This window comes from Ochotona princeps, chromosome 21 (genome assembly GCF_030435755.1).
Source record: "Ochotona princeps isolate mOchPri1 chromosome 21, mOchPri1.hap1, whole genome shotgun sequence".
Classification (NCBI taxonomy): domain Eukaryota; kingdom Metazoa; phylum Chordata; class Mammalia; order Lagomorpha; family Ochotonidae; genus Ochotona; species Ochotona princeps.
Window position 1 is genome coordinate 8,638,288 of NC_080852.1, and position 16,471 is coordinate 8,654,758.

At 46.1% G+C, this 16,471-nt stretch overlaps 1 long non-coding RNA gene across 2 annotated transcripts; it reads right to left on the reverse strand.

Annotated features, from left to right (window-relative positions):
- Positions 1-2,889: 2,889 nt before the first annotated feature.
- Positions 2,890-5,672, reverse strand: LOC131482878 (uncharacterized). Of its 2 annotated transcripts, none has more exons than XR_009247369.1 (3): positions 5,600-5,672; positions 3,508-3,627; positions 2,890-3,035 (listed from the first exon to the last, which is right to left on the reverse strand). It is a non-coding gene; the product is annotated as an uncharacterized LOC131482878 (long non-coding RNA). The 2 variants fall into 2 exon arrangements; XR_009247368.1 differs by lacking the exon at positions 5,600-5,672 and adding an exon at positions 4,156-4,365.
- Between the last annotated feature and the right edge of the window lie 10,799 nt (positions 5,673-16,471).

Genomic DNA, 16,471 nt, shown 5'->3' on the forward strand with positions numbered 1-16,471 from the left:
TTGGGTGCCAAAAAATGCTGGGTTTTCCAAAAGTCCATGGCCAACATCTATCATAAAAAAAGCAGCCTCTTAGACTTCAATGACTCGAGTGCTGATGTCACCAAATAGAGGTGTGTTTTCAGATTTTGCTTTTTTCAGTGTTCTAGGTAGCATGTGGACCAAATGTGTCCGGTCATGGAGACGGGGAACTGCGAAGAGCAGTTGGAACCTCTGACCCTTGTCTGTGACTCGCCAGATACCCTGCAGTGAAGACATATTAAAAACGGATAAATAAAAGGCAAAAGCTTTTTCTGATTCTCTTCAATAGTGTCTTGGCCATGAAAAATTCTAATGTGACCTCAGCCACATTGTCTAAAACATGTCCCAGGAGGACATGTACTCTGAAACATGTCCTCCTGATTTTCTGGTTGAAGCATAATAGAGAGGGCTGTGTTTGGCACTGGCTGGGGTGGAGGACCTGCTGTTGGCTGGCTGGGTGAATGCATCCATGGATAAATGTCAACAAAGTTTGGCTGTTCCAAGGTGGACATGAAGCCACATAGGTGTCCAGTATAGGAGATAAGCACACAGATACAAAAAATCCTCCCAGATAAGCTGCTCTCAGACCTGGGGGAAAAGAAAATTGGAATCTATCTCCCCAGGAGTGGGCTTGTGACATAGCAGATTAAGCTGGCCCTTGGGATAGCCCCCTCTCATTTCGAGTCTGGCTGTACTGCGCTTCTGTTTTAAGGATTTATTTATGTTTATTGGAAAGGCAGATTTACAAAGAGAAGGTTCATTCCCCAAATGGTGGCAATGACTAGGGCTGAACTGATCCAAGGCCAGGAGCCAGGAGCCTCATCTGAGTCTGCCACATGGGTGCAGGGACCCAAGGCATTTGAGCCATCCTCCACTGCCCTCCTAAGCCACAAGCAGGAAGCTGAATGGATAGTGGAGCTGTCAGGGCCTAAACTGGCACTTATCTGGGATACTGGCGCTTGCAAGGAGAGGATTAGCAAGTTGAGCCATCACACTGGGCCCCTGCACTGCACATCTGATCCAGTTTTCTGACGGTGTACCTGGAGGGCAGCAGAAGGTGGCCCAGGTGCCTGGAAGAAGCAAATGGAGTTCGTGGCTTCTAGCTTTGGCCCGGCCTGGCTGGGGCTACTGTCAGCATTGGAGGAGTGAGCCAGTGCAAGGAAGAACTCTCTTCCCCTCTCTCTGTCACAATACCTTTCAAATAAAAAAAAAATGTACACACGGGTGAGGAAAGACAATGTCTTTAGGTCACAGAAGGAAGCGACAGCAGGCTCAGCAAAGACCACAATACAGACAATAAATAGATACATCATCTGATCCTGCAGGTGTCCTGAAGACCGACATCGGAATATCTGTCCGTGCATCCTCTCCGTTGCCCTGACAGTGTCTGTTGTACGGAAGGCCCTTGGCACTCTATAGCTGCTCCCCAGCGGGGGCATCCAGCTAGGCAAATCGTCATGTCAGATTTCAGAATTGCTTTCTTGTTGGAAAACACACCTAGGGGCAATGTTCCTAAAACCAACCAGATATCAAATTGAGCTGCGTGGTCTCCTTCTAGAGATTTCCAAAGGATTGTTTTAAAACTTCTGTTTGAAGGAGCTTCTGAAATTCTTTAGGCTTAACTCCACCATCCTCTACTTGCAATATCATGTTCAGGATTATTCTAAACGATTCTGAGACTTTCCACAACTCTCTGTCTATTTCAAGTCTGTTCTCAGAAGATGGGACTCCACAGAAGGCGGTTCACATGGTTTTCAGTCCGAATCTATAAATAATTGGTGTATCCATTTTAGCCCCCAGAGCTCCCATCTGGTTCTCTGTTCACACAAGACACTAGGCCGAAAGCTTGGAAGGATCGGAATCCGGCGATGCACTCACATCGTAGGGTATTTGTGATGGTAGTAGCCGCCCGTGGCTTCTGGTGTTTTCAGGATGGTAACTTGGATTTTCTCAAGGTGGTTTGCGCCAGCTCAGGGGACTGGATGGGATGCAAACACTTGACTTTGAGGAGGACATGCATTTCACCTCCCCTGTTCAGTTCCTCTCCGTGTTCCCAGGCACTTCACATTCTCATGACGCAGGATCTTAAAGTCCTGAACCCCCCACCCTTCGGCTCCTCGTGCAGACTTTTTGTCACTCCTGCCTGTGAGAGAGGCAAAATAACACAGCTTTGTTTGGCAGATCCCAGATGGAGTTTGCAGGATGGATATTAGAGAAATTAGCTCTTGCAACTGGTAAACCGAGCGTTTAAATTGCAACAGCAATGAAAAGAAAAAGGCACCACATCCATGTTGGGACGTGGGGTTGGGGTGCAGACAGTCCACAGTGTCACTTCTGCATGTGTACGTGGTTGCTTTGGAGACTTGCTGCTGGGGCCAGTTGGTTCAGACTCTAAGCTGAGTGTGTTGGAGTCTCTGGTAGATCATGTTGTGATGAAGGGGGCTGGGAGCCACAGCAAGCACGCACTCAGCAAAAAGTGGAGGAGGTGTGGGTGCTGGGTGCACCCCTGCTGATAAAGCCATGACAGTTGAAGAAAGAAGAATATTTCAAGTACAGGGACTGAAACAAGAAAAGACCCCAAACAGGAGAGGGAAGATAGGCCAGCCAAGGTAAGTTTATGAGCAAAACAGAGATTTGGGGTACTGGGAGTGAGGAGTGGGGGAGGCCTCGGCCAAAGGAGCTCAGATGAGAAAAGCAGGAGCCAAGCAAGCCAATACCCACTCTGATTTATTGGGAACTTTGAATTTGAAATGACTGGAGATGGAGCAGCTAAGAAGGAAGGCATTTCATTGTGACAGGAAGAACCCAAGGCATATTTGACATTCAAATGCCTTATTTTTTTTTTTAATAAACTGCTTTGTTCCCCAAGTTCTTACTTTGCATCTGGCTAAATGCATATTAATTTTTTTTTCTCCCTTCATCACAACATGCTGTGTGTTGGCTGTCCTTACGAGGAGAAAAGGCGTTATAGCCAGGTCCATTCATGGTGCATGTTGGCTCTGTGGGTGGAAAGAAAGCTGAAGGGGAGAAAGGAAGCAAGGCTTAGAGTCTCCAAAAGTTGGCAGGCAGGCAGGCTTCTGGAAGGAGGTGCTTCCAAAGGAAGCTTCTGGAATTAAACCTGGGACTCACATGCCTCTGCGAGGGAGCCAGGTGTCATGCTCTTAGGGGCCATCAGAATTTGCTGGATTTTTTTTTTTCAGGAAAGATGCACCATGAGAGTGCAGATCGGCATATTCTGGGTCACAAATCACTGACTTAGAACAGACTCTGCCCCCTTCGGATCCTCTTTCCAAAAACGTCACGGCATCCACAGAGAATGCCGCCTCTGAGATGTCGGCTTCTGTAGCGACAGTCATTGAACAAGAGCATAAATGCCTTCATGAAATTCGTCAGTTGTCTCAAACATCTGTATTTCTGCTCAGATGCTCTCTGTAGTGCCTGGCCTCTCACAGACCACATCAAACTGGCTTTCTTTTCTGACTTGCTTACCTGGTACGATTAATTACGAGTGATTTTTAAAAACCCATATATTTCTTCTTAAGACATGGAAGAGACGGCCTTGAGTTTCTGTATCAGTAAGTGGTGGTCATCAACTTCCATAAGATGGCACTGTAACATAAATTATGGGAAGAGGCAGCTCTGGCAGAAGGATTGGAAGAACAGTGAACGGCCAGGGGTTGCCAGGAGATCCTATGGGATTCAGTCCCAGGGACATACATTAAATAGGGAACATGGCAATAGTCTGTTACATTCACCCGGGACTTTTCATAGGTGGAAAGTCGCCCAGGAATTCACGGCAGACAGGTGCTGAGTGGAAAACAAAGTCAAACAATCAGAAAGCACCAATCTTTTTACACCGTAAGGAAGAGAGAAATAGAGCTCAGTGCAAAACTGCGAAGGTGTTCTCGCTTGGCTCCGGCTCAGACGAACAATAAGAACAAAAAGAAAACCTTGTGTAACCATTTTCCCCTGCTTTTCTGTCATTGGCAAGGCTTGAGTATATGTGTGTGTGTGTGTGTGTATGTGTGTATGCAAGAGAATGAAGGGGGTCGGGGAGAGGCTGCCAGAATTCTTAGTAAAGTGGCCAACCCCATGATCTTGGCTGTGGAGTCCTAGTGCCAGTGCCAGCACACTTACCACCTTGTTTGTTACAAAGCAAGCACTGACTTTTTCCAGATGGGCACCGGGCAGCGCAAACTTTTCATAGGCACCGATGTTGCAGGGCATCCTTTATCTCCATCCTTGGTTTGAGAAGGATTGGGCCAGCGTTGCCTCTGCCAGCGTGGCCCTCCCTGGTTGGGTGGCAGTGAATTCCTTTGAGATGAAAGGGGTAACATGGGGAGCAGCCCCTCACCCAGATTCTTTTGTGGAGGCCCCATGATTTCAGGTGCATCTGAAAACACAGCCTTGCCGGGTGGGTCAGGGCAGGGGGGGTCCACTGGTTTTCTCAAAAAGCTTAGCCGTCCCCCGCCCCCATCCCAGCCACATCAGCATTTCTTGATAATCTTGGACTATTGTGTTACCAAGTGGGTCCTCTCTTTGGCTTGGCGCAAAGCCAAGTGCTTAGCAGGGAGATAGCCAGGACCTGGTCCACAGCACTGGCTGGGGATGTTTCAGAACAGCCTAGACGTTTGTCGCCTGTCTGCATGCAGTGTGATTACACTTGGCTAAGAGCAGGCCTCTGGGCCTGGCTTCCAGGAGATCACATCAGACTCCTGTTCATGCTTTTCCTCCTCACCTCCCTGGTAGAGGAAAGAAATGAGGCAGCAAGCAGCTGGATGGGGTGGTGTGGCAAGCCAGGGTGTGACTACATGGTCACGATGCCCACACGGCCTGACTTCTCGCATTTGACACTTGGAGACCCGTGGCTTCTCTCTCAGGAGAGTTAAGCCATGATTCTGGGGAAGCCTGCCTGGGCCAGCCACGGGACCGGCGAGTCTGTGGGTCAGGTAGAGAGTAGTGACCAAGCTTGCTCCTGGGAGCACGGGGGAAGGTGGGTGCAGCTGCTCTCCTGCCCTGGCTGACCCAGCCTGGCTGCTTTGCAGTGTAGGCCTTCCCAGAGGACGTGTGTCTGGAATGCAGTGACTTGTTCCTTGTCAAGCTGCGTCCTCTGCTGTCTGTTGGCAAAAATCCGTGGTGAAATCGGCGTGCAGGTTTTGTCCCTGTGACCTCTCACCTCTCCAACCTCCCACCCTGCCACACACACACAATGTTACTTGTTGACTTGTCAAAGGTTTGGTGTCTTTATCTAATATCCATCACTTGTCGAAGGCCCCGCCCCCCAACACTATTGGCAGGTGTTGAGCAGCAGCTTTCCGATGCCAGGCCCTGAGCTTGTGAGGACACATGCAGAGCATAGCCCTGATCCATTGGTTGGTCTGTGGGGAAGCATGTGAGGGGGCAAAGGAAGTGGGATCAAGAAATGCTAGAAAGAGGTACTCAGCCACTCAAATCTTGGCGACATCAAGCTCATGTTCGAAAGTGCAACTCTCTGCCTTGCAGTCTAAGAAATCCAAGACTGTGACGATGGGTGTGTAGATTTGTGTTTAAGAAAAAAAAAAAAACAGACTGCAGAGGTTACCTTCAGAATCGATGGTTCACTTGGTGGAGGGCGTCTTTGATATCTGATTTTGAAAGTGCTTCCGACTGTGGTCTATAACATGCTCACTGCTTTGCGCTTTCTCCTTCGTATTGATGGAGACCTTCAGCTCAGAGCTTGCACATGTATCTGTTAAGAATGACCAAGGAGAGGCCGGCATTTGATTCAGGGGTTAAGATAGCATTGAAACACTCGTATCCCATAGAGGAATGTCTTGGGTTTGAACTTCTAGCCTGCACACTGGGCGGCAGCTCATGTATTGGGGTCCCTACCTTCCATGTACAAACCCTGAATTAAGCTCCTGGGTTCCAGCTTAAGCTTGTTCCAGCCCTGACTGATGGAAGCTTTTGGGTTATGAACTAGCAGCTGGGAGATCTCCAGCTCTTTGCTGTTTTTTTTTTTAAGTGTTTTTTAATAAGGATGTTAAAATGGCCAGGAGTATGATATGAAGGTTGTGGGTTGGGATAGACAAAAGAAGCTAGAGAAGACAGGGGAGAGAACACCACCTGTGCCACCCTAAGGATTTGGCCACCAAAAGGCCCCCCGTGCCTTCTGATGCCACATGGGAAGGTGCTTCAGGTCATCCCCTTTGTCAAGATAGGAAGGAATGTTATGTGAAATATTTTCCATTTTTAAAGATTGACAAATGAATTGATATTTAAAAATATTTCATGCAAAGCATATCACTGGTAACTTTTTTACTAGTCATTCAAGACCTCATGTGCGTGATCTCAGAAGAAAAGCATGACTTTTTATCAAAAACCCATAGCTGTACCTTACCTTGCCAACCTTCTAGCAGTTTCTCCCAGGCTCTTTTTCCCTGTGTTTTTCATCACTTCAACTGAAGGTTGGGTCATGATCACCTTCCTGTATAACCCTGAGTTTCAGCTGAACATCACATACAGCAGTCACCCCGCTGCACCTGTGACCTTACTCAGCTCCCATGCTGCAGGGGCCCCCATGCCCTCCTGTCTTCTCTCTTTCACCCTGCGCATCTCTCTTGAAAAGCCATGGCTGATTCTGCCACTGAATATTGTCCTCCCTTCTTATTCGCTTTTAATGTGACACACCAAAATAAGCCAAGCCCCTCATGAATAAATCCTGTGAATTTTTCCTGGGTGGTGCTTCATGAACTAACTTGCATAATTTGCAGGTTCTGAAATGCCTCAATCCTTTATCTGTCCAAAGCAGCCCAGGCTCTGAGGTCCTCTTCCTTCTTCTCTTCTTCCTCTTTCTAATTCCAGATTTATTTATTTATTTGAAAGGTGTGGGGGGGGGGGGACAGAAAAAGAGGGAAAATGAGAGAGAGAGAGAGAGAGAGAGAGAGAGAGAGAGAGAGAGAGAGAGATCTCCCATCTGCTAGTCTACTCCCCAAATGGGCCGGTTCAAAGCTAGGAGCCTGGAGCCACTTACAGGTCTCCTGTATGGTTGTAGGGACCCAAGCACTTGGGCCATGTTCTGCTGCTCATTAGCAGGATGCTGGATCAGAAGCAGAGTGGCTGGGTCTTGAACTAGCACCCCTATGGGATGTCAGTTCCCCAGGGAGTGATTTTACCTGCTATGCTAGAATGATGGTCTGTCTCTTTTCATCAACTGGCTCACTGCATTGTCCTCCTTGACCTGTACACCATTCCTTGGTTTTCTCTCACAGAACTTACACTCGACTTACATCACAATTCCACCATTGAGATCTTCATGAGATCTGTTGTGCTAGCTGAATGCTCACAGGCTCATCAAACTCTCCAAAACAGAGAGCTGCACATTCTTCCTAATGAGCCCTGGCTCATCTTCCTGATCTCATTTTTCCTACCAGGGATATGAAACCAGTCCTTGATGATTCAACCCATTACAACTGTCATGGAAACCAGTTGGGTCCATGTCTCTTGTGTCTCCATTTCATTCCCAATGACTGACTCTCTCTCTCTCTCTCTCTCTCTCGCTCTCGCTCTCGCTCTCGCTCTTTCTCTCGCACACACACACACACACACACATGCTTACTGTCTTCACTCTCAGGTTCTCACTCCCCTGTCTCTCATGCAATGACACCATAGTTTTTAAACTCCAGCAACAGTGGCATTGTTTAACAGGTTGTCCAAGGACTCCTTCTTGCCTCCCATGTTAAGTTTATTCTTACCAGGATTTTCAGGTTATCAGTTGCCCTAATAGATGTTTTTTTCATGATCATAATTCCCGTGCACACACATTGTAGGTTTTATAAACTGGATAACTTGTGTATAGACCATCATGGAAGGAAATGTATGCTTTCTTTCTCATTTACATTGAAGACTTTCTTGAATGTCCAGAGGCTAAGATGCAGTTACTCTAGTTTATTTAATGCATGGGGAATCTGACATGCAATGGAGATATTTAAAAATCATCTCTTTTTGGAAGTTCTAGAACATATTGCGTCTTAAATGTACTCTCAATGATGAAATACAAGAAGAGGAGTTCATGGTCTTTAAATATAGTTAAAAGCTTTTGTTGAATTAATTATTTCCTGAGCAAATGCTTAAAAGCTGTGTGATTTAGCTAAATAAAAATAACTTGTGTGGATTAGTGTTGCCAGTTGATAAAGGATTATGACGTAGACCAAGTCGTGATAGAAAAGTCAGGATAAGCTTTTCTGCTAGTAGTGGTCACCAGTGTTGCCCCAGAAGGTCACAATAACTTAAAAATAGTTTAATAAGTTTGGTACGTGAGTAAAATATGGTCCTACCTAAAATATATGATTCATTCAGAAACATCGGGATGAGAGAAATTATTCTGTCTGTTGGGATAGAATTCTATTTTTTAGTGTTGCAATGGAATTGATTTCAAAATACTATTGGTTGACCTCATCAGAAATATGCTGGTTTTCTTCTCTAACACTAGCAATAAAAGTCCTGTATGTTTTGCCAGCACTCAAAAGCAGGAATGTTAGCACTTATTTTGGTTCACAGGTTTTCTCACATGATGGCAATGAAAATGAAGTTTTCTATCATCACTGGAGACAGGTAGAGGCCCCCCTACCCTGGAGGTGGATGGTGACCCAACGTACAACCAGGTTATGGGAGTATCTTGTGGAATGTCTCTTGAATGTATTTTTCCATCATTACCAAAAACTATGGGGAACTGCTGATCCCTTCCTATCGTGACTTCAAGAGAAAGCGCTTAAGCTCAGTGATGACACCGGGGAATAGTGTGAATTATTCTTTCCCTATACATGTGAGTTGATTATCAGCCTGCCAAATGGAATGCTTTGCCACCTGCCTCCCCCCAAACCTTTCCTACCTCTCCATGTTCTATTTCCAGCTAAAATAACTGAATGTTCTCTTGTGCCTTCGAGAAACCAATTTCTTGTTTTATAAATACCAAATTCAGATACTTGTACATCTATGACTACAGCCCTGGCAAACTGAGATGCCATGATGGAGCAAGAGAACACACTAATAATTTTAATGTGAACAAGTTTTGTGGCAGGAAGTACTGAGACTGGGATACCAGAAGACTTGTACATCTTGTGCTTCATGCCTCTCCCCAAGGGTTTCTGCTGCCACTAGTTATGTTGAAGAGGCTCTTTCAGGTCAACTTCAAGGCCGTCGCCATGGCAGGATGTATGATGATCTGTGGTTATTGAGGTGATGGGAAGCAGATGTCAAGAGAACAAAGTCTCTGAAGTCCTCCCGTACCAAGTCCACAGCCCGCAGGTTTTTGCACTTGTGCCTGTGGGCCTGGAGACACTGGTTCCACTGGGATCATGTAATGGTAAATTCCAATCGCTCCCACACCCTAATTATGTATCGCACACGTGGGAAGGCCAGGTTGCTTCCCACTGAGAATCAACAGCACCTAAACGCCTGCATGTAACTGAGATAATCAAGATCTGGCACTTGGAGATTATGCCTGCGCAGAAAACATTTGTCGACTGCAGGTAGATCATTGTCTACATCTCATCTTGGTTGCCATAATTTTCCCTCCTTGCACGACCACATTTTTCTTCAAAGGCCGCCAGAGTAATTTGAATAGAGGTTGGCAATTATGAAACACTTTGAACGCCTGGCTTTGGATGGAACCTCTTCTCCTGCTTTTCAAGCTGATTGATCCCCACTGTGACGTGCCACATCTGGTCATGTCACTCCTGGTCTGTTTATGTAACATCGCATGGTGTCAAGTGGTACTGAGTTTTGGCACAGTCGTCAGCCAAAGATATCACAAGTCAAACATCATTTCTGAAAACTGAAAAAATAGGTGCCCGTGTGTTTTAAAATTCATCCCAACTTCCCTGCCCCCACCCCAGAAATGAAATTGTGTATTTGAAAGGCTTTGCTTTAGAAAATTCCTATTTTGATGAATGGCTGTTCCCACAAACTAGAGCAAAAAGATTTGCAACACTCAATTGGACAAATATTTACTGAGACATTACTCTGGGTATATTTGCAAAGTTTGTGGAAAATGGATTTAGGCAGTAGGTTTATTTTGGTAAAAAGACTTGACATCCGTGCGTTTTTCTTTCTTTAAAAAAAAAAGGTTTTATTTGTTTATTTTCATCTACTTGAAAGACAGAGCGAGAGACATAGAGAAGCAGAGAGAGAGAGAGAAGGAGAGAGAGAAAGGTTTTAAATTTGTTGGTTCGCTCCCATAAATCCCCAACAGGCAAGCATGGGTGGGACCAAAACCAGAGTCCAGGACTCAATCTGCAGCTCCCATCTGAGTGGCAGTGGTCCAAACACTTGCAGAATCATCTGCTGCCTCCCAGGATGCATTAATATTTTCATATCACTAATGACTGCTTAACCTGCCACGCCACAATCCACCCTACCCCCTAGTTTTCCAAAACACACGTTTGCCATGAGCCTTTTGGTTTTAAAAGACACAGCCCCTGCCCCAAACTGCCAAATTCTGTGTCTGGCATCATGTCCATTTTCTTGGGCTGCACAGGAAGGAAAGAGAAGCTAGATCAACTATTCCACTCAGCGCGAGTTGTGCATGCACTGCATCACGTGCCAGAAACTCCTTAGTTCTTGTCTTATCCTTCAACTGCAGAATCATTGCCTCACTGTGCTTTGCAATGGCTTCACATGGATGTCCAGTACGATCTTAAATGCACGTGTCCAATAGAGACAGACAGTACAATGGGATTTACCAAGGGTTGGAGGGAAGCAGGGATGGGGAGTTGGTGTCTAATAAATTTCTGTTTGGGATCATGAAAACATTCTGGAAATGGTGATGATAGTCATGACATGGTGAATTGACATAACCCCACTGGATTGTACATTTCAAATTGGCCAAAGTGGTCAATCCTATATACATTTTAATACAATAACAGCAGGTACATATTACCTGCGAGTTGAATGTCTTAATGAAAGAGAGGGAAAGACACGATTCATTCCCAAGGAGAGATGTATGAGGCAGTGCTTTGTCCCCCAGCAGGTTGCTGTGTGGGTGACCTGGCTCCCAATGTACTGGTGGGGGTGCTGGGACCTCGCAGAATTGGGGTCGCTCTAGCGGGACCGAGCCAAAGAGGAGCTAGTTGGCCAGAGTGCTGGTGCTATGGCCTTGATTATGACCTTAGCTCTGCTGCTCCTGCCTCATCCCAGTAAACCACACCCCCATCCACCTTTAGGCCCACATGATAATCTTGGAGTTGTCATCATTGATTTTTCTTCTCACATCCAACTTCTGTCCCTAAACTCATGTGGCTCTTCTCCCCCCGCAACTCACCCGGAATCTGACCACTTCTCATCACCTCTGTCTTAACCTCTTGGGCCCAGTGACCTCTCACCTGGACCACGGCATCCTCCCAACCAGCCTCTCTGTTTGTGTAGTTGCCACTCCTTGCTTCAATCTCCATTCTGTGCTAGAGTGGTACTTTCATCACATACACTTGGTAATGCCATTCTGCTTACACTTGACAATGCTTTCCCACCACAACAGAGTCAACTCAAAGTCTTTTTGAGCCCCTAAAAGCCCAGAAAAAAAAATCTGGCCCCCAGCTCCCTTGCTGAGCTTGTCTTTTCTTACTGCCTTCCTCACTGACTCTATTCCAGCCACTCTGGCCTCCTTGGTCTTCCTAGAGATTGCTAGGCACATGCCCAGCTGAGGCCCTGTAAACTATCCTGCCTGCCCAGTATGCTATTCCTCAACTAACATCCATGTCGAATGTCACCCCTCACCACGGAGTGTCTGGCACATCTGTCTAAAACAGCATCACCTCCTGTACCATTTTCTCCCTCTTTGCCCAGTTTTGCTTATTTGTTCACTTATTTTCTATTTTTCCTCTATTAGACTATAATTATCTAATTTTTGTTTCCTACAATATAAGTTCCTTGAAGTCAGGAGTTAATTTTCCAGGTTTGTTCACAAACTTATCCCCAGCAGCCTGGAACTGAGTAAGTTCTCAGTGTTGTCACATTATGTGTTACCATTTCACCCCTAAATACCATTCTTTCACATTGACTGGTGTTTTTTACAGAGAAGGAGTTTTCTGATGTCTCAGTCCATTTTCTGTTGCTATGACAGATAGCCTGAGGCTGAGACATTGAAAAAAAACAAAAGAGAGAGAGAGAGATGTATTTGTTGCTTCTGGAGGCTGGCGGGTTCACCAGCATGGCGCCAGCATCCTGACGAGAGCCTCTGTGGCTGAGTCACAACATTCAGAGAAGCAGGAGGGGAAGGGCTGCATGTAGAAGGAAGGCATGTGCAAACAAGGAAGCAGGAGTGACTCAACAGCAGGTGCCAGGTTCCCTTATAACACCCTGCTCCCATGGGAGAAAGAAATGCCTAGAGACAAGCATGAACTACTCTTCAAAACCTGATCCCTTCCACCAGACCCCAGCTCTGGAGCATCCCATCCACTGGGGTCCAGTCTTCCAAGACAGGAATCTGTGATGAACAACGCTCATCCAAACCATAGCACCTAACATGTCTCCACCTGGGAATGAATTGTGTCTTTCCCTTGTTTACGGTAGAACACTTAACTTCCGGGCAAATGAACCGTGGGGGATGACATAAAGGATGATTAACCAGTTGGTAAATCTTTGGTGAGCTTGAATTTGGAAAAGATTTTTAAAAATGGGAACAATTCAGGGTAGGTAAATATCCTTCTGAAGCATATGGCCTACTGCATTACTCTATTCAGGATTGGGCCATGTCCTGATCAACTCATCATAGTTGAAAATATTTCAAGTGCAAAATGCATTGGGTACGTCCAACCTACTGAGCATCTAAGCTTGGTAATGCAGTGCATTGTAGAGCACCAGTTATTTTACTTTGTGATCATACACACAACCGAGACCTGTAGCTTGTATCCCTACCTGGTATCTTGAAAGCAGATGATACCACAAGTCATGAGCCTCAACAAAAATCCAGTGCAAACTTTGAGATAGTTTCTACTGTACATGTGTTGACTTTGCACCATTGTAAAACTGGAAAAATACTTAGGTTTTGGCATCACAGTCAGGGACTGTCTGCATCATACTTGGTATACTATGTTCATCTGTTTGTCCTTTAGGTATTTGCGTTAAGTACCTACATAGTGCACTCTGCTAAGATCTAGGGTAACAAAAAGCTGCACAGTGCTTGTCCTTGTGCTGCTTACTGTCCAACAGCAAGTGAATTCATTTGGTCTGATAGCAAGTGACTTGTCCTAGAGTGTAACTTAGGACCTTTGTACCACCAAGCAGGTGGGGGGAAGTGTGGTTCTTGAAAAGAAAACTGAGCCATCGTTAGCAGAAGCTTGGGAGAATGCCACAACTCTTCTGGATGTTAGACCACATTCCTGAGCCTCAGCGTTTCTGTTAGATGGGGTGGTGATCCTACAGCATAAAGATTTTGAGGGTCGGGCTTGGCAGCATGGCCTAGTGGCTAAGGTCCTCGCCTTGATCCCATATGGCTGCTGGTTCTAATCCCGGCAGCTCCACTTTCTCTCTGTCTCTCCTCCTCTCAGTATATCTGGCTTTGTAATAAAAATAAAATAAATCTTTAAAAAAAAAAATTTTTGAGGGTCACATGTAAGGTTCCAAGAATTGTGCTAAGGAGAGAGACGTATGCTGGGCGCCTCTCTGCTATCAGCGGCATCATGCCAGGCTCCAGATCTGCTGTTCCTGCTTACATCTTGTTTTCATAATGGAGTCCTGAGAAGTGGTAAACTCCTGATTGTGTCCTAAGCCCCCACTGACCCTATGAGCAACAGAACTTTTGGGGGAGTTATAAAATCAAAGAGAAGGTTGGCAACTTCCCCTCTTCCAATAACATAGCCCATGCCGTCTCAGGTTTCCTTGTCCATGGAGGTTCTGCAGCCTGTATGTGTTAATTTAAATTGAACTCTCAAAATGACAACTTGTGCCGGAGCCTCAGGCTGTGCAGACAGAGCCTTGCTCTGCAGAAGATTCCAGGCCGATGGCTTCGATCCAGCTTTAACCCTGAACATACTCATAACAGCCGACTGACGGAAAGTGATTGAGATGTTAAGTTTTTGTTGAGCCGAGATGCTAAATTCAGGATTGGGAGCATATGGATTGCTCCATATTTGTTTTCTGCATATCTGATGTTAGCAATTTAGAAACCCCTGGGACGTTCCCTGGAGAATTTCAGTCCTGCAAATGAAACAATTATTTTGGCAGTTTGGGAATGATAGATGCATAACTTTCATGGTATTTAAAGGGGAAATACACCTTCCCCCCAAATCCCTTGCTCCCTGCCAAATACGGAGAGTGAAATCAGCGCGCCGAGGGACTAGATGGCGGAAGTGCAAGAATCACCAGGCAGGGTGTTGTCTCTCCACAGCCTAATTTCTCGGACTGACAGTGCGACAGGCAGCAAAAGCATTTCTCCCAATCTAGGCACTGAGAAGTTGTAGAGAACACCACTGCTGGGGTTTGGTGTTCCTTCCTACAACCCTCAGTTACCTAACAGACTCTTGCTGCAGTTTGAGAAGGACCAGTGCTCACCGCCAGGAACTCCTTTTGGTCTCTGACACTGTAGAATTGGGACACTTCAGTGACAGGCAGAAAGAAGCAACTCACCATGTGCTTATGTTAAAAAAGAGGCAAGCTAGTGAACTGAGGAGGTGGTATCTTGTGAAATCCAAGTGTGGAAATCTATGAGCTGGACCTCGCAGTCCCCTTGTGTCACACCTACCTGCTCCATTCTTCCAATGCGTCCGCTCATTCTCCTGTTGTCTTGCTCAGTCCATGTGGCAGGGCTTGGGCATCTGAATTCTTGAAACTCACGATGCTTGAGGGATCCTATCAGAAGGAAGAGAACCTCTTCTAGCCAATTCTGGATTCTTGCGGGGGGTGGGGAGGAGGCTAATTGGCTCCATGGTTAGGTTGTTCCTGCCACAGGCAGTCAACTTCGGGTGGGAAGAGTTATGTGCAAGTTGTCACTCAGACTTGTCCCTTGGACCTGCAATTATGGCCACACCTCGGAGTTTGGGGACTTGAAGTCCCAAGCTTCCCAGTCACCCACATGCATGTGTTAGCAATAGAAGTAACTGGATTTCTGTGTGAGGGGGATGGGCAGGAGGAGATTAGTGTGATCTGAGCAGATGGCCCAAAACATTCCTGCAACAAGTCGTATAAATACACCCAGCTCTGAAGGCTTCTTCCTCAGAGAAGACAGTCACTCTTCAGAACGTTTGCAGAGAAGCACAACGTGGATATTTGTCGTGATATAAAAGCGATGTTTGTGTCCGTGTGATGCCTTCTCAGTAGTTGCTGGTCTCTCTCATTCCTCCTCGTTAGCATGTAACAGGTTCCTGTTAGGACATTTGTGATATCATGTGAAGTCTGCAGAGTTGTTATTCTCCAGGTTCGTCACAGGGTTGGGTGGTGCTCCAGCCAGCAACAGCACAGCTGCATGGGACATCCATCACCCATCCTGGACTCCTTAAATATTTTCAACTATGCTCTTGTTGTTTTTAAGATTTCTATTTATTTTTATTGGAAAGGCAATTCAGATTTACAGAGAGAAAGAGACAGAGAGAAGATCTTCTGTCTGCTGATTCACTCCCCAAGTGGCCGCAATGGCCAGAGCTGAGCTGTTCAGAACCCCGGAGCCAGGAGCTTCTTCCAGGTCTCCCACGCAGGTGCAGGGTCCCAAGGCTTTGGGCCACAAGCAGGGAGCTGGATGGGAAGTGGAGCAGCCGAGTCATAAACCAGCTTCCCTAGGGGATCCAGGCATGTGCCAGGCAAGGATTTAGCCACTAGGCTGCCGTGCCAGACTCTGACTGTGATCTTCTTCAAGCTGCCCTTGGTCTACCAACATGGGTGTCCGAGAGGGTGCTTCAAATCTTAATGCGTTAAAAAGATTATTCCTTTCTGTAGGGACATTATCATCTTGCTTACGATGCTTGCACTTGAGAATACACTTAATGTCATGATCCTCGAGTGGAGTGCTAATGGTGACGCCTGTAGCATTTGCTGCTCACAGCAACTCTCTGCTGTTGGGCAGGGACATAGATCTCATCCTGTATCCCCCCTTTTTTTTGTCTGCCTCTGTGCTACGCAGGTTGCATTCATTTCACGCTTGCTACGTTCAGAGCATTCACATGTTGAGTGAAAATAGAGATAGACAAGGTCCATTTTTCATGACTTTGAAAAGTCTTTTGGTAGTGTTCAACCAGGGTTGGCCCAGCTGCTTTCTCTGGAGACCCAGGACAAGCTTCAATTGCTGAGCTTTCTGGACAATTCCCAACGAAGAATTGGAGAAATAGATCTAACTTCTCTTCCTGTTCTGGGCTCTACTTCTTGTCCATCATGGAATTATTCACATGAATGCAGACAAAATGCATACACACAGGACTTGCATAATCAGATTTATTATTTATTTGGAAGGCAAAGTTAGAGAGTAAGAGAGAGAGAGAAAGTGAGTTAG